The sequence below is a fragment of the Pristiophorus japonicus genome, chromosome 25 (genome assembly GCF_044704955.1).
Source record: "Pristiophorus japonicus isolate sPriJap1 chromosome 25, sPriJap1.hap1, whole genome shotgun sequence".
Classification (NCBI taxonomy): Eukaryota; Metazoa; Chordata; class Chondrichthyes; family Pristiophoridae; genus Pristiophorus; species Pristiophorus japonicus.
In genome coordinates this window covers 17624082-17639324 of record NC_092001.1, presented here as the reverse complement: position 1 = coordinate 17639324, position 15243 = coordinate 17624082, and the positions used below count along the sequence as shown (strand labels likewise).

The 15243-nt window shown below is 45.9% G+C and overlaps 3 non-coding genes across 3 annotated transcripts; all 3 read right to left on the bottom strand.

Annotated features, from left to right (window-relative positions):
- Positions 1 to 889: 889 nt before the first annotated feature.
- On the bottom strand, positions 890 to 962 carry trnan-auu (transfer RNA asparagine (anticodon AUU)). Its single transcript has one exon. It is a non-coding gene; the product is annotated as a tRNA-Asn (tRNA).
- A 9534-nt stretch (positions 963 to 10496) lies between these two features.
- On the bottom strand, positions 10497 to 10569 carry trnav-aac (transfer RNA valine (anticodon AAC)). The gene has a single exon. It is a non-coding gene; the product is annotated as a tRNA-Val (tRNA).
- A 4309-nt stretch (positions 10570 to 14878) lies between these two features.
- Positions 14879 to 14951, bottom strand: trnav-uac (transfer RNA valine (anticodon UAC)). Its single transcript has one exon. It is a non-coding gene; the product is annotated as a tRNA-Val (tRNA).
- Positions 14952 to 15243: the final 292 nt, after the last annotated feature.

Below are 15243 nucleotides of genomic sequence, written 5' to 3'. Positions count from 1 at the left end.
GTTGTTTTGTAGAATTGTTACTGAGGGACAGTGGAAACTTCAATAACTCAACTTTAATTATTTAAGGATTTTGAATCATTGATGAAGTTTTCTCCCCTATCTGACTTTACTCACTCTGTATGTTGCAGACTGGTTTAAATTGTTCAGTGCTCATGCGACAAGGAACCTGGGGCGACATTTGTTCAATTTATTTCACAGCAAAAGTATTCTCCAAAATACAATTTCCACCCGGGCTCGAACCGGGGAACTTTCACGCGTGAGGTGAATATGATAACCACTACACTACAGAAAACTGCGTCTAAAGCAACCTTAGGAATATAACCAGAGCTTTGACCTACACAGCTGGCCGATTCTTCAGGAGCTGGTTTTACGAGAAGAGAACGATGGTGCTATATTTCGGAAGGCTGTGAGCGTGGCAGGAATTGATCTCGTGTTTCCCAGACTTCATACATTGGAACAAGAGATGGCCATTTAGCAGCGAGTGGTTAGGATCTGGAATGCACGGCTTGAAAGGGCGGTGGAGGCAGACTCAATCTTATCTTTCAGACGGGAGTTGGATAAGTGTCTGAAGGAAAAACAATTGCAGGGCAACGGGGAAAGGGCGGGGAGTGGGACTCGCTGAGGGTCGGCACGGGCTCGATGGGCCGAATGGTCTTCCGTGCTGTAACCATTCCATGATTCGATCAGTTAGTGGCACATTTTATAGTGTGGCTGGGAGCACAACATTGCAAAGGGACATGGATTGAGTCGCCAAAACTAGAGGCATCTGATTTAGGAGATACGCGGGACATGGAAATTTCGGAGTTTAATGACTTTGGAAGCAACATTTTTGTTTTGTGCCGTTTCGGTCAGAGGTTTTCCATTAAAGCAACATTAAATGAAAAGAAATCGCCCAACGTTGGTCTCGAACCCACGACCCTGAGATTAATAGTCTCAAGCTCTACCGACTGAGCTAGCCAGGTTTGCATCGAGAGCAGGTTTTTATCACTCATTGCAGCCAGGCGCCTGTTGGCTTCGCCCCAGATGTTTGAACTTGCTGTTGAAGAACTGCCAGGATCTTCTTGAATGGTGGACCAGGTTGGAGGGGCCGAATGGCGAACTCCGGCCCCTCATCCTTACGTGTTTATGTTTCGTCTTTATGCGGAGCTCCTTTCAGTGTAAACGAGCCAAAGGAGGACAGGGGAAACGTTATAAGGACACCCTCAAAGCCTCCCTGGCAAAGTGCGACATCACCACTGACACCTGGGAGGCCCTGGCGGCAGACCGCCCGATGTGGAGAAAGTCCTTCTGGGAGGGCGTTGACCTCTTTGACTCTAGACGCAAGGAGCATGAAGAGACCAAGCGCAGGCAGCGGAAGGAGCACACAGCAAACCAGTCCCACCGATCCCTTCCCTCGATGTATGTCTGTCCCACCTGTAACAAGGTCTGTGGCTCTCGTATCGCAATGTTCAGCCATCAAAGGACTCACTTTGGGATGGAAGCAATTCCTCCTCGATCCCGAGAGACTGCCTCTGATGGCGTTTATTATTTGCGGTACACTGCGGAAACATCTCCACTTTCAGCACCAGATTACCAGAATTAAACCCAATGGGATCGGGAGAAAAGTTCCTCATATGCTCAGAGCAAAATATATCATATGAAAATAGAATTTTATGTATTAATTAATGATGTTTAAATCAATGCTTCATTTTTTTTTACACAGGAGATGCATAAAGATGTGTAAAATAGATGAACTATTTTTTTATAAGGTTTTGAATTAAAAGTACAATTTCCCTGACCGGGAATCGAACCCGTGCCGTGGCGTTGAAAGCACTAAATCCAAACCACTAGATCATCAGGGGACTTGGTTTGGATAAAGTATTTTTTTAAATAAAAAAAATTCTCTGGCTGACACCTTGGAAACAATGAGACAGCCCTTGGAGTAAGGTCTGGTTATTGCCAAACAGCAAAGGAAATATTAATTCTGGTAGAACAATATCCGAAAGAACAGTGATCACGACGTGATTTGAGCAAGCAACCTGCGGATTTGGAGTCAGACACGCTACCTATGCACCATGGGACCTACACAATGAACTGGAGATGTTCGTCTCTATGAAGGTTCTGTAATACAATGGGCTTTAAAATCTCGGCCCATTCCCACCAGGTATCACAAGCAGCGCTCACCTGACAGGCACCGTATGGTTTCTTCTTAAACTTTTCTCTTGCTTTCACGGGAAACCATCATTAATTAACCCCTCACCTTCATTTTCACAATCAAACAAATGCTAACTCAGGGACACTCCATACTTCAATCATTTGGCCTCTGCTTTACATCTTAACTCGAAAGCCATATCCCATTTTACTCACTGTATTTTAGCTTTCTGGTTCAAAGTCTTCAGGCATCTGGGGCAACTTTTATCAAATTTAGCAGCACCGGTTTTTCCTATCGTGCACACAAAATAAAATCACTCGTGAAGATAAAATCCCAACATGCGTATTTTCAGATTCAACGCTGTAGCATTTCAAATAAAGTGAAAGAATTTTACACTGAAAAGATTTGCAAGTGTTGCTTGTATTTGTGTCTTTCATCAAATTTTGTGGCGTCTGACTCCCATTCATGCCACTGCTGAAAAAGAAAGGAGGGTTTGACATTGACCAGTCTGCACTGCCCCTGATATTTGTGAGCTCATCCTTGAAATTCAGTGGTTTCTCGCCCTTTGATCGGCTGCAGTGTAGCGGATATCACGTTGGCCTCACATTGAGTACTTTTGAGGGGGATGACTCATCGGGGGAGTGCAGCAGCAGCCAAGTTCATGGCACCGTGGCTGGCTCTGCTGCACAGAAGGGCAGGAAAAAGAGTGGGACAGCGATAGTGATAGGGGATTCGATTTAAAGGGGAATAGATAGGCGTTTCTTCGGCCGCAACCGAGACTCCAGGTTGATATGTTGCCTCACTGGTGCAAGGTACAAGGATGTCTCGGAGCGGGTGCAAGACATTCGGAAAAGGGAGGGAGATCAGCCAGTTGTCGTGGTGCACATTGGTACCAAAGATTTAGGTAAAAAAATGGATGAGGTTCTACGAGATGAATTTAAGGAGCTAGAAGCTGAATTAAAAAGTAGTACCTCAAAAGTAGTAATCTCGGGATTGCTATCAATGCCACGTGCTAGTCAGAGTCGGAATTGCAGGATAGTTCAGATGAATCCGTGGCTTGAGCAGTGGTGCAGCAGGGAGGGATTCAAATTCCTGTGGCATTGGAACTGGTTCTGGGAGAGTTCGGACCAGTACAAACCAGACGGTCTGTACCTAGGCAGGTCCTGAACCAAAGTCCTTAGGGGGGAGTGTTTGCTGGTGCTGTTGGGGAGGAGTTAAACTAATATGGCAGGGGGATGGGAACCAATGCAGGGAGACAGAGGGAAACAAAATGGAGACAGATACAAAAGACAGAAAGGAGATGAGTAAAAGTGGAGGGCAGAGAAACCCAAGGCAAAAACCAAAAATGGCCACTGTATATCAATATTCTAAAGGGTCAAAGTGGAATAAAAAGGCAAGCCTGAAAGCTCGGTGCCTCAATGCGAGGAATATTCAGAACGCCGGAGAGGGCTCTGAGCTAGTTAGAGTGGGTGAGAGTGCAGGTAAAAAGGACCCCAAGAAAGAATGCAAAAGGCAGGAGGCAACAGAGCAGAGTAGCACTGGGGTAAGTGTAAACAACAAGGTAATAGGAAGGGACAATATGTATGAATATAAAGGGGCTGCAGGAGGGGTCAAAACTAAAAATCATAGATTAAAAACTAGTATTAAATACTTTACCTAAACGCACGCAGCATTCAAAATAAAGTAAATGAGTTGACGGCACAAATCATGACAAATGGGTATGATTTGGTGGCCATTACAGAAACGTGGTTGCAGAATGGCGAAGACTGGGAATTAAACATACAGGGGCAGCTGACAATTCGGAAAGATAGACAAGAAGGGAAAGGAGGTGGCGTTGCTCTGTTAATAAAGGATGACATCAGGGCAGTTGTGAGAGATGATATTGGCTCGAATGAACAAAATGTTGAATCATTGTGGGTGGAGATTAGAGATAGTAAGGGGAAAAAGTCACTGGTGGGCGTAGTTTATAGGCGCCCAAAGAAAAACTTGACGGTGGGGTGGGCAATAATCAAGGGAATAATGGAGGCATGTGAAAAAGGAACGGCAGTAATCATGGTGGATTTTAATCTACATATTGATTGGTCAAATCAAATCGCACGGGGTAGCCTGGAAAAGGAATTCAAAGAATGCATACAGGATTGTTTCTGAGAACAATATGTTACAGAACCTACAAGGGAGCAAGCTATCTTAGATCTGGTCCTGTGCAATGAGACAGGAATAATGAACGATCTCCTGGTAAAAGATCCTCTCAGAAGGAGTGATCACAGTATGGTTGAATTTGTAATATAGATTGAGGGTGAGGAAGTAGTGTCTCAAACGAGCATACAATGCTAAAACAAAGGGGACGACAGTGGGATGAGGGCAGAGTTGGTTAAAGTAGACTGGGAACACTGAATAAACGGTGGCACAATTAAGGACTTTTAAGGAGCTCTTTCATAGTGCACAACAAAAATATATTCCAGTGAAAAAGAAGGGCAGTAAGAGAAGGGATAACTTTCTGTGGATAACCAAGGAAATAAAGGAGAGTATTAAATTAAAAACCAATGCGTATAAGGTGGCCAAGGTTAGTGGGAAAGTAGAAGATTGGGAAAATTTTAAACGACAGCAAACAATGACTAAGAAAGCAATAAGGAAAGGAAAGATAGATTACGAAATTAAAATTGCGCAAAACATAAAAACCGATAGTAAAAGCTTTTACCGATATATAAAACGGCAAAGAGTGACTAAAGTAAATGTTGGTCCCTCAGAAGATGAGAAGGGGGATTTAATAAAGGGAAATGTGGAAATGGCTGAGATCTTAAACAATTATTTTGCTTCGGTCTTCACAGTGGAAGACACAAAAACTGTGCCAGAAATTGCTGGTCACAGGAATGTGGGAAGGGAGGACCTTGAGACAATCACTATCACTAGGCGGGTAGTGCTGGACAGGCTAATGGGACTCAAGGTAGACAAGTTCCCATATCCTGAGGAAATGCATCCCAGAATATTAAAAGAGGTGGCGGAAGTTATAGCAGATGCATTCGTTATAATCTTCCAAAATTCTCTGGACTCTGCGGAGGTACCAGCGGATTGGAAAGCAGCTAATGTAACGCCTATGTTTACAAAAGAGGGCAGACAAAATGCAGGTAACAATAGGCCGGTTAGTGTAACATCTGTAGGTAGGAAAATGTTTGAAACTATCATTAAGGAAGAAATAGCGGGACATCTAGATAGGCCTAGTGCAATCAAGCAGACACAGCATGGATTCATGAAGGGGAAATCATGTTTAACTAATATACTGGAATTCTTTGAGGATATAACGAGCATGGTGGATAGAGGTGTACCGATGGATGTGGTGTATTTAGATTTCCAAAAGGCATTCGATAAGGTATCACACAAAAGGTTACTTCCGAAGATAGAGGTACGCGGAGTCAGAGGATATGTATTAGCATGGATCGAGATTTGGCTGGCGAACAGAAAGCAGAGAGTCGGGATAAATGGGTGCTTTTCAGTTTGGAAATCCGTGGTTAGATGTGTGTCACATGGATCGGTGCTGGGACCACAACTGTTTGCAATATACATAGATGACCTGGAAGAGGGGACAGAGTGTAGTGTAAAAGAATTTGCAGATGACACAAAGATTAGTGGGAAAGCGGGTTGTGTAGAGGACACAGAGAGGCTGCAAAGAGATTTGTATAGGTTAAGCGAATGGGCTAGGGTTTGGCAGATGAAATCCAATGTCGGAAAGTGTGAGGTCATCCACCTTGGGAAAAAAAACTGTAAAAGGGAATATTATTTGAATAGAGAGAAATTACAACATGCTGCGGTGCAGAGGGACCTGGGGGTCCTTGTGCATGAATCCCCAAAAGTTAGTTTGCAGGTGCAGCAGGTAATCAGGAAGGTGAATGGAATGTTCGCCTTCATTGCGAGAGGGATGGAGTACAAAAGCAGGGAGGTCCTGCTGCAGCTGTATAGGGTATTGCTGAGGTCGCACCTGGAGTACTGCGTGCAGTTTTGGTCACCTTGCTTAAGGAAGGATATACTGGCTTTGGTGGGGATACAGAGATGATTCACTCGGCTGATTCCGCAGATGAGGGGGTTACCTTATGATGATAGATTGAGGACACTGGGCCTTTACTCGGTGGAGTTCAGAAGGGTGAGGGGTGATCTCATAGAAACATTTAAAATAATGAAAGGGATAGACAAGATAGAGGCAGGGATGTTGTTTCCACTGGTAGGGGAGACTAGAACTAGGGGGCACAGCCTCAAAATACGGGGGAGCCAATTTAAAACCGAGTTGAGAAGCAATTTCTTCTCCCAGAGGTTTGTGAATCTGTGGGATTATCTGTCCAAGGAAGCAGTTGAGGCGAGATCATTGAATGTATTCAAGTCACAGATAGATAGATGTTAAACCACTAAGGGAAATAAGGGTTACGGGGTGCGGGTGGGTAAGTGGAGCTGAGTCCACGGCCAGATCAGCCATGATCTTGTTGAATGGCGGAGCAGGCTCGAGGGGGTAGATGGTCTACTACTGTTCCTAATTCTTTTGTTTCTTATGTTTCTTATGGAGCAGGCGTCTACTACAGCCAAAAAAACATTTTTTAAAGGACCTGCGTAGTCCTCATGGATGCGTGCCCAAGGCTTGGTGGGCCACGACCATGGGCTAGTGGGGGCTTCCCTGGGCGCATTACCCAGCTGGGCAAACGTGTTGCACCTGCGAACGCAAAGTTCCAGATCTGCGTCTTTACTCTTTGCACCAAATGTGTGACTTGGCAATTGCCTTCCTCATGACAATGCCCGGGTGCTCATTGTGGAGTTCTCTGATGAACAGCTCTCTGCCCATCTGGTTTCTACGCGGTTTCCCCACAGTAGGCAATCGGGCTGAATCGAGAGTTCATCCCTGCGCCTGTGAAATAGTTTAACTTCCTCACGACATGCCCTGTACGTGGCTGCCCAGTCCCCATTCAGGACACATTTCTTGACTGGAGACAATAGCGGGTCTCTATTTCTCCAGACTTTAATCTGACAGGCTGTCACGGGTGAGCCTTCACTTCCGAAAGCTTCAATAGCCATGACCATCTCAGCACCATGCTCGGTAGCCCCCTCAGTGGTGGCTAGTGGGAGCCTGCTGAGTGCATCGGCGCAGTTTTCGGTGCCCTGTCTGTGCCGAATTGTGTAGTCATAGGCGGCTAACGTGAGTGCCCAACTCTGTATGCGGGCCGATGCATTTGCATTTATGGCCTTGTTGTCGGCCAAAAGCGACGTTAGTGGTTTGTGATCTGGCTCCAGCTCAAATTTCCTGGCAAACAGGTATTGGTGCATTTTCTTTACTGCATATACACATGCGAGCGCCTCCTGTTCTACCATCCCGTAACCCCTTTCTGCCTGGGACAGACTTCTGGAGGCCTAAGCTAGCGGCTGTAACTGACACTTGGCATTGACATGCTGCAACACACACCCGACTCCATAGGACGACGCATCGTTACACAAGTTTCTTACATAGGTCATATAGCGTTAACAGAGTGTTGGAACATAACAAATTGCGAGCTCTATTAAAAGTCCTTTCCTGGCTGTCCCCCCAGACACATTCGTGACCTTTGCGTAGGAGCACGTGTAGCGGCTCTAGCAGCTTGCTCAATTTGGGAAGAAAGTTACCAAAATAGTTCAGGAGCCCCAGGAACGAATGCAGCTCCGTCGTGTTACGGGGTCTGGGTGCTCTCTGGATCGCTTCCGTTTTGGTGGCAGTAGAGCTGATCCCGTCTGCTGTTTCCCTTCTCCCCAGGAATTCTACCTCTGGAGCTATGAAGACGCACTTCGCCTTTTTCAGTCGCAGCCCTATCCGGTCCAGTCTGCGTAGCACCTCCTCCAGGTTGTGGAGGTGTTCTTCAGTATCGTAACCCGTGATGAGGATGTCGTCTTGAAAAATCACCGTCCCTCGAATCGACTTGAGGAGGCTTTCCATATTTCATTGTCAGATCGCGGCAACCGACGAATCCCGAAAGGACATCTGTTGTACTCAAACAACCCCTTGTGTGTCGTGCTGGTGGTGAGCTTCTTCGACTCAATCGCCAGCTCCTGGGTCATGTAAGCTGAGTTCAGGTCTAATTTTGAAAAAGGTTTGCCACCGGATAGCATCGCAAAGAGGTCCTCCGCTCTCAGTAGCGGGTATTGGTCTTGGAATGACACCCGATTGATGGTGGCCTTGTAATCACCACATATCCTGACCGACCTATCCGCCTTGAGCACCGGCACAATCGGGCTCGCCCAGTCACTGAATTCATCTGGCGAGAAGATGCCTTCCCTTAGCAGGCGGTCCAATTCGCCTTCTATCGTTTCCCGCATCACGCACGGCTCTGCCCTGACCTTGTGGTGTACTGGCATGGCGTCCGGGTTCATGTGAATCACTACCTTGGCCCCCATGAAAGTGCCAATGCCGGGTTGAAATAATGAGTCATATTGTTCAGGATCTGTGAGCATTATACTCTCTCCACAGAGGAAATTGCATTGACATCGCCCCATTTCCAGTTCATGACAGCAAGCGACCTTGTGGGTCACGACTACTGTGGCGCTGCCTAGCACCAGAATGATCTCCTTTTGTTCGTTCGTAGCTGTGCGTCAATCGGCAATAATTTTGGCCTCCTAGCCTTGGACGCCCACAACTTTTCGAACTATTTGATACCCATCAGGGACTGGCTGGCCCACGTGTCTAGCTCCACTGATACTGGGATGCCATTGAGGAGCACTTTCATCATTATCGGTGGCGTCCTTGTGTATGAACTTTATACGTGCTCCACATGAACTCGCTGAACTTCAGCTTCCAGCGATTTCCCCCAGTGTTCATTTCTGCAATTTCTGCATGTATTTTGCTCATATCTGCAAACTCTGGCTGAGTGTGTGCCTCCATGCCTCCAACATGAGCTGCTGTTGGAAACAAAAGGTCTCTTGCCAGTCGATCGTCACTGACTGCCCCGTGATTGTCCTTGAGTACACCATTAACAGGTGTTGATGGCCCCATTACTGGCCGCATTGTCCCTTGCAATGACGTGAATCGCTATTCAGCTTGCCATTGTCTCTGTCGAACTCCCCCTCTGGGTTTGGCTTCATATTGGGGCATGCCTGACTGCCCTTGGCTGCCTGGAGAACTGTGTGACGCTTTAACAATGTTGAACCTCTGTCCCAACCATTGCTTAACACAGAACCTCTTGTCGTTTCTGCTCGTGGCCATGCTCGTGTGGTTTAAATCCCAGTTTCTCGTCGCCATTGATACGTCCTTACTATACAATGTAAATGCACACGAGGCCCATGCTTCATAGAAGGTCAGTCTGTGACCTGTCTTTTATTTCTTAGCACTAAAGTGATGGTAGTGGGTGGAGCTTCCCCTTTTATACCTGAAGGTCCAGGTTAGGAATGTCTCGAACAAGTTCACCACCAAGTGGTCATTGTTCTCACAGTGTACAAATTAGGTCAGATTATACATGGGTTACAATGCTGGTTGCATACATGACAGTCCAGGCCTCACTCACTGTGGAGCTGTGGACGAGCGATTAGTCGATGGGTTGTTTGCGGCTTCGATCTGCTGTTGTGAAGCGCGGCGGAGATGCAGGATCCTTTAATAATCTCTCACAACTCAACTGAAAGCAGCCGGAAGGTGCAGCTTTGAGAGGGTCTTTCTGCACCGTCAGGGCTGGAAACGGGACGGAGTGAGAGACACTGTGTAGAGTTTGAGTGTGTACAGAACTGTACAGAGAAACCAGCCAATGTAACAGGGCTGTGAGACACTGCATTTTGTTCATAGTATAGTATTAGGCAGTCCCTCGGATCAAGGATGATTTGTTTCCACACTAAAAAGGGATGAGTTAACAGGTGTTTCGATGAGGGACCTGACAATCTAGGTCCCGAACTACATCCTGAAAGGTGGAAGATGCCTGTGGGTGGATTGTTTTAACGTGGGGTGACCGTTGCACACCTGCCACCACACGGGCTTGACAGAGCTAGGTCTTGGTCCAGAGGCAAGGATTACCCAAGGCGACCACAGACCAAGCTCTGCTGCATGGACCGAGTGTGGACACATGTGCCGACTATCCATAGATCGCAGTGTGGGCTGGCCCGTGCTGTCCCTGGGCCCTCGCCTCTCCTGAGCCCCAATCTCACACCGCTCCTCCGCCCCGATCAAATATGCAGCAGTCAGAAACAGGACATCAATTAGTCCCTCTAATCTTGGAGATATCAAATATCAACACTGTTATTTGAAATATCAAAATATTAAACTCCAGCCTAGTTGAAGGGTTATTAACATCAGCAGAAAAAAACACCAACTTTGTTAATATTGAACCATTAATGTCAATTATTCCATTTTTTCTAATATTTAATTGAACAATGTCGAAAATGATTCCACCCGGTTTCGAACCGGGGACATTTCGCGTGTTAGGCGAACATGATAACCACTACACTACAGAAACACTGCGATTGACATGTTGCTCGGAACATAACCAGAGCCTTAACCTACACAGCTGGCCGATACTTCAGGAGCTGGTTTTACGAGAATAGAATGAATGTGCGATAGTTGGGAAGGCTGTGAGTGTGGCAGGAATTGATCTCGTGTTTCCCAGACTTTACACATTGGAACAGGAGCGAGTGGTTAGGATCTGGGATGCACGGCTTGAAAGGGCGGTGGAGACAGACTCAATCTTATCTTTCAGATGGGAGTTGGAAAAGTGTCTGATGGAAAAAACAATTGCAGTGCGATGGGGGAAGGGCGGGGGAGTGGGACTCGCTGAGAGTCGGCACGGGCTCGATGGGCCGAATTGCCTTCCGTACTGTAACCATTCCATGATTCGATAAGTTAGTGGCACATTTCATAGTGTGGGTGGAAGCAGAACATTGCAATGGGACATGGATTGAGTCAGCAAAACTAGAGGCATCTGATTCACGAGATTCGCGGGCCACGGAAATTCGGGAGTTTAATGACTTTGAAAGGAACATTTTTGCTTTGTGCCGTTTCGGTCAGAGAAATGTTTGTGAAAGGAATTTTTTGCAGAAAGGGATGCAACATTTAACCTTCTACCTTAACACTTCTTTCTGGGTGTCAGGTCACATTTCGTTTCAATGTTATTCTTCCAGAATTGCTATAAGAACATAAGAACATAAGAATTAGGAACAGTAGTGGGCCATCTCGACCCTCGAGCCTGCTCCAACTTCCCCAACATCGGGAACAATCTCCCCGCATCTAACCTGACCAGTACCATCAGAATATTGTATGTTGCGATGAGATCCCCTCTCAACCTTCTAAACTCCAATGTATAAAGGACCAGTTGATCCAGTCCCTCCTCATATGTCAGTCCAGCCATCCCGGGAATCAGTCTGGTGAACCTTTGCTGCACTCCCTCAATAGCAAGAACGTCCTTCCTCAGATTAGGAGACCAAAATTGAAAACAATATTCCAGTTGAGGCCTCACCAAGGCCCTGTACAACTGCAATAAGAACTCCCTGCTCCTATACTCAAATCACCAAGCTATGAAGGCCAAAATACGATTTACCTTTTTCCTGCCTACTGTAACTGTATGCCAACTTTCAGTGACTGATGAACCATGACACCCAGGTGTCATTGCACCTCCCCTTTTCCTAATCTGCCACCATTCAGATATATTCTGTCTTCACGTTTTTGACCTCAAAGTGTATAACCTCACATTTATCCACATATTACTGCATCTGCCATGAATTTGTCCACTCACCTAACCTGTCTAAGTCACCCTGCAGTCCCTTAGCGTCCCCCTCACAGCTCACACAGCCACCCAGTTTAGTGTCATCTGCAAACATGGAGATATTACACTCAATTCCTTCATCCAAATCATTGATGTATATTGTAAAGAGCTGGGGTCCCAGCACTGAGCCCTGAGGCACTCCTCTAGTCACTGCCTGCCATTCTGAAAAGGACCCTTTTATCCCAACTCGCTGCTTCCTGTCTGCCAACCAGTTCTCTATCCACGTCAGTATATTACCCCCAATACCATGTTCTTTGATTTTGCACAGCAATCTCTTGTGTGGACCCTTGTCAACAACCTTTTGAAAGTCCAAATATACCACATCCACTGGTTCTCCCTTGTCCACTCTACTAGTTACATCCTCAAAAATTCCAGAAGATTTGTCAAGCATGATTTACCTTTCATAAATCCATGCTGACTTGGACCGATCCTGTCACTGCTTTCCAAATGCGCTGCTATTTCATCCTTAAAAATTGATTCCAACATTTTCCCCACTACTGATTCAGGCTATCCAGTGTATAATTACCCGCTTTCGCTCTCCCTCCCTTCTTAAAAAGTGGTTTTACATTAACTACCCTCTAGTCGATAGGAACTGATCCCGAGTCAATAGCCTGTTGGAAAATGATCACCAATGCATCCACTATTTCTAGGGCTACTTCCTTAAGTACTCTTAGATGCAGACTATCAGGCCCCGGGGATTTATCATCCTTCAATCCCATCAATTTACCACCTCATAAGGATATCCTTCAGTTCCTCCTTCTCACTCGACCCTCGGTCCCCTAGTACTTTTGGAAGGTTATTCGTGCCTTCCTTCGTGAAGACGGAATTGAAGTATTTGTTCAATTGGTCTGCCATTACTTTGTTTCCCATTATAAATTCACCTCAATCCGACTGCAAGGGACCTACAGTTGTCTTCACTAATCTTTTTCTCTTCACATATTTAAAGAAGCTTTTGCAGTCAGTTTTTATGTTCCAAACAAGCTTCCTCTCATAATCCATTTTCCCCCTCCTAATGAAACCCTTAGTCCTCCTCTGTTGAATTCTAAATTTCTCGCAGTCCTCAGGTTTGTTCCTTTTTCAGGCCAATTAATCTGCCTCTTCCTTGGTTTTAGCACTATCTTTAATTTCCCTTGCTAGCCACGGTTGAGCAACGTTCTCCGTTCTATTTTTACTCCAGACAGGGATGTGCAATTGCTGAAGTCACCCATGTGATCTTTAAATGTTTGCCATTGCCTATCCACCGTCAACCCTTTAAGTATCCTTGGCCAGTCTATTCTAGCCAATTCACACCACATACCTTCAAAGTTACCTTTCCTTAAGTTCAGGACCCAAGTTTCTGAATTAACTGTGACAATCTCCATCTTAATGAAGAATTCTACCATATTATGTTACTCGTCCCCAAGGGGCCTCGCACAACAAGATTGCTAATTAGTCCCTTCTCATTACACATCACCCAGTCAAGGATGGCCAGCTCTCTTCTGGGTTGAGAAAACCATCCATAATACACTCCATTAAATCCTCCTCCACCACATTACTACCATGTGGTTAGCCCAATCACGATGTAGATTAAAGTCACCCATGATAACTGCTGTCCCACCACTGCACACATCGCTTCTTTCTTGTTTGATGCTGTCCCCAACCTTACCACAGAAAGTTGTTGAGGCCAATTCACTAAATATATTCAAAAAGGAGTTAGATGAAGTCCTTACTACTAGGGGAATCAAGGGGTATGGTGAGAAAGCAGGAATGGGGTACTGAAGTTGCGTGTTCAGCCATGAACTCATTGAATGGCGGTGCAGGCTAGAAGGGCCGGATGGCCGACTCCTGCACCTATTTTCTATGTTCCGATGTTTCTACCACTGCCAACCAGTGAGGCAGACATTGCAGCAAGGGTCTGTTATTGTGAAACAGCAATTGCTAAAAGAAAAGTGACCCCGACATGATTTGAATACGCAACCCTTTGATCTCGAGTCAGACGCACTACCGTTGCACCACAAGCTCTACACAGTAGTTAAGGGATGTTCGTCTATATGAAGGTTCTGCAATACAAGGCGCTTTAAAATCCCCGCCCATTCCCACCAGTTTTCACAAGCAGCGCTCACCTGACAGTCATCGGATGGTTTGTTCGAAAACTTTTCTCTAGCTTTCACAGGAAAGCATCACTAATTAACCCCTCACCTTCTTTTGCACAATCAAACAAATGCTAACTCAGGGACACTCCATACTTCAATCACTTGGCCTGTGCTTTGGGGAGCGGTCAGGGAAGTGGACCTGAGTCCATGATCAGAAGCAATGATCGTATTAAATGGAGGTGCAGGATCGAGAGGCCGTATGGCCCATTCCTGCTCCGATTTCTTATGTTCTTATGTTCGTATGCATGTTAACCCATTTTACTCACTGTATTTTAGCGTTCTGATTCAAAGTGTTCATTGCCGATGACACCAGGAATCTGGGGCAACTTTTATCAAATTTATCAGCACCGATTATTCCTACCGTGCACACAAAATACAATCAGTAGTGAGGATAAAATCCCACAGTATGTATTTTCAGATTCAACGCAGTAGAATTTCAAATAAAGTGAAATAATTTTACACTGAAAAGATTTGCAAGTGTTACTTGTATTTGTGTCTTTAATTAAACCTTGTGGCGTCTGTCTCCCGTTCATGCCACTGCTGAATAAGAAAGGAGGGTTTGACATTGACCAGACTGCACTGCACCTGATATTTCTGAGCTCATCCTTTATATTCAGTGGTTTCTCGCCCTTTGATGGGCTGCAGTGTAGCGGATATCACGTTGGCCTCACACGCAAAAGGTCCCCGGTGGATCCGTTTTCTCTCACTCAAAGTTATCTATTTATTGATGAAATAAAGAGCAATTAATGAATAAGGGAGCCCTTTTGCCAGGAAAATAAAAACAGCAAATGCTGGAAATCTCAGCAGGTCAGGCAGCATTTGCAGGAAGACTGATCTCGCCTCCGATTGTTCATCCACAGCAACTTTGAACATAATTTTTCTGCCTGGGATTGAACCAGGGACCTTTCACGTGTAAAGCAAACGTGATAACCACTACACTACAGAAACCTCTAGTACAACAGTCCCCACAGCGAGGAGCTGACCAGTGAGCTCGCTCTGTGCTGATCGGGAATGTGTTGGCTCACCTTAAACAACTTCTGTCCCACACTGAAAGTTCTCAATCCTTCTCCTCCGCTGCCCTTTACAGAAATGTCACGGATCACCCAGCCACCGTGTTCACTTCCACATCCTCACAGTGGGGCCACAGAGGCTGTTACCGTCTCCCCACGATCAGCGAACTCACACAGTTTACAAAATTAAACCCCAAACACGTGCCCGGCAAAGTGCAGGAGAAGCCAGA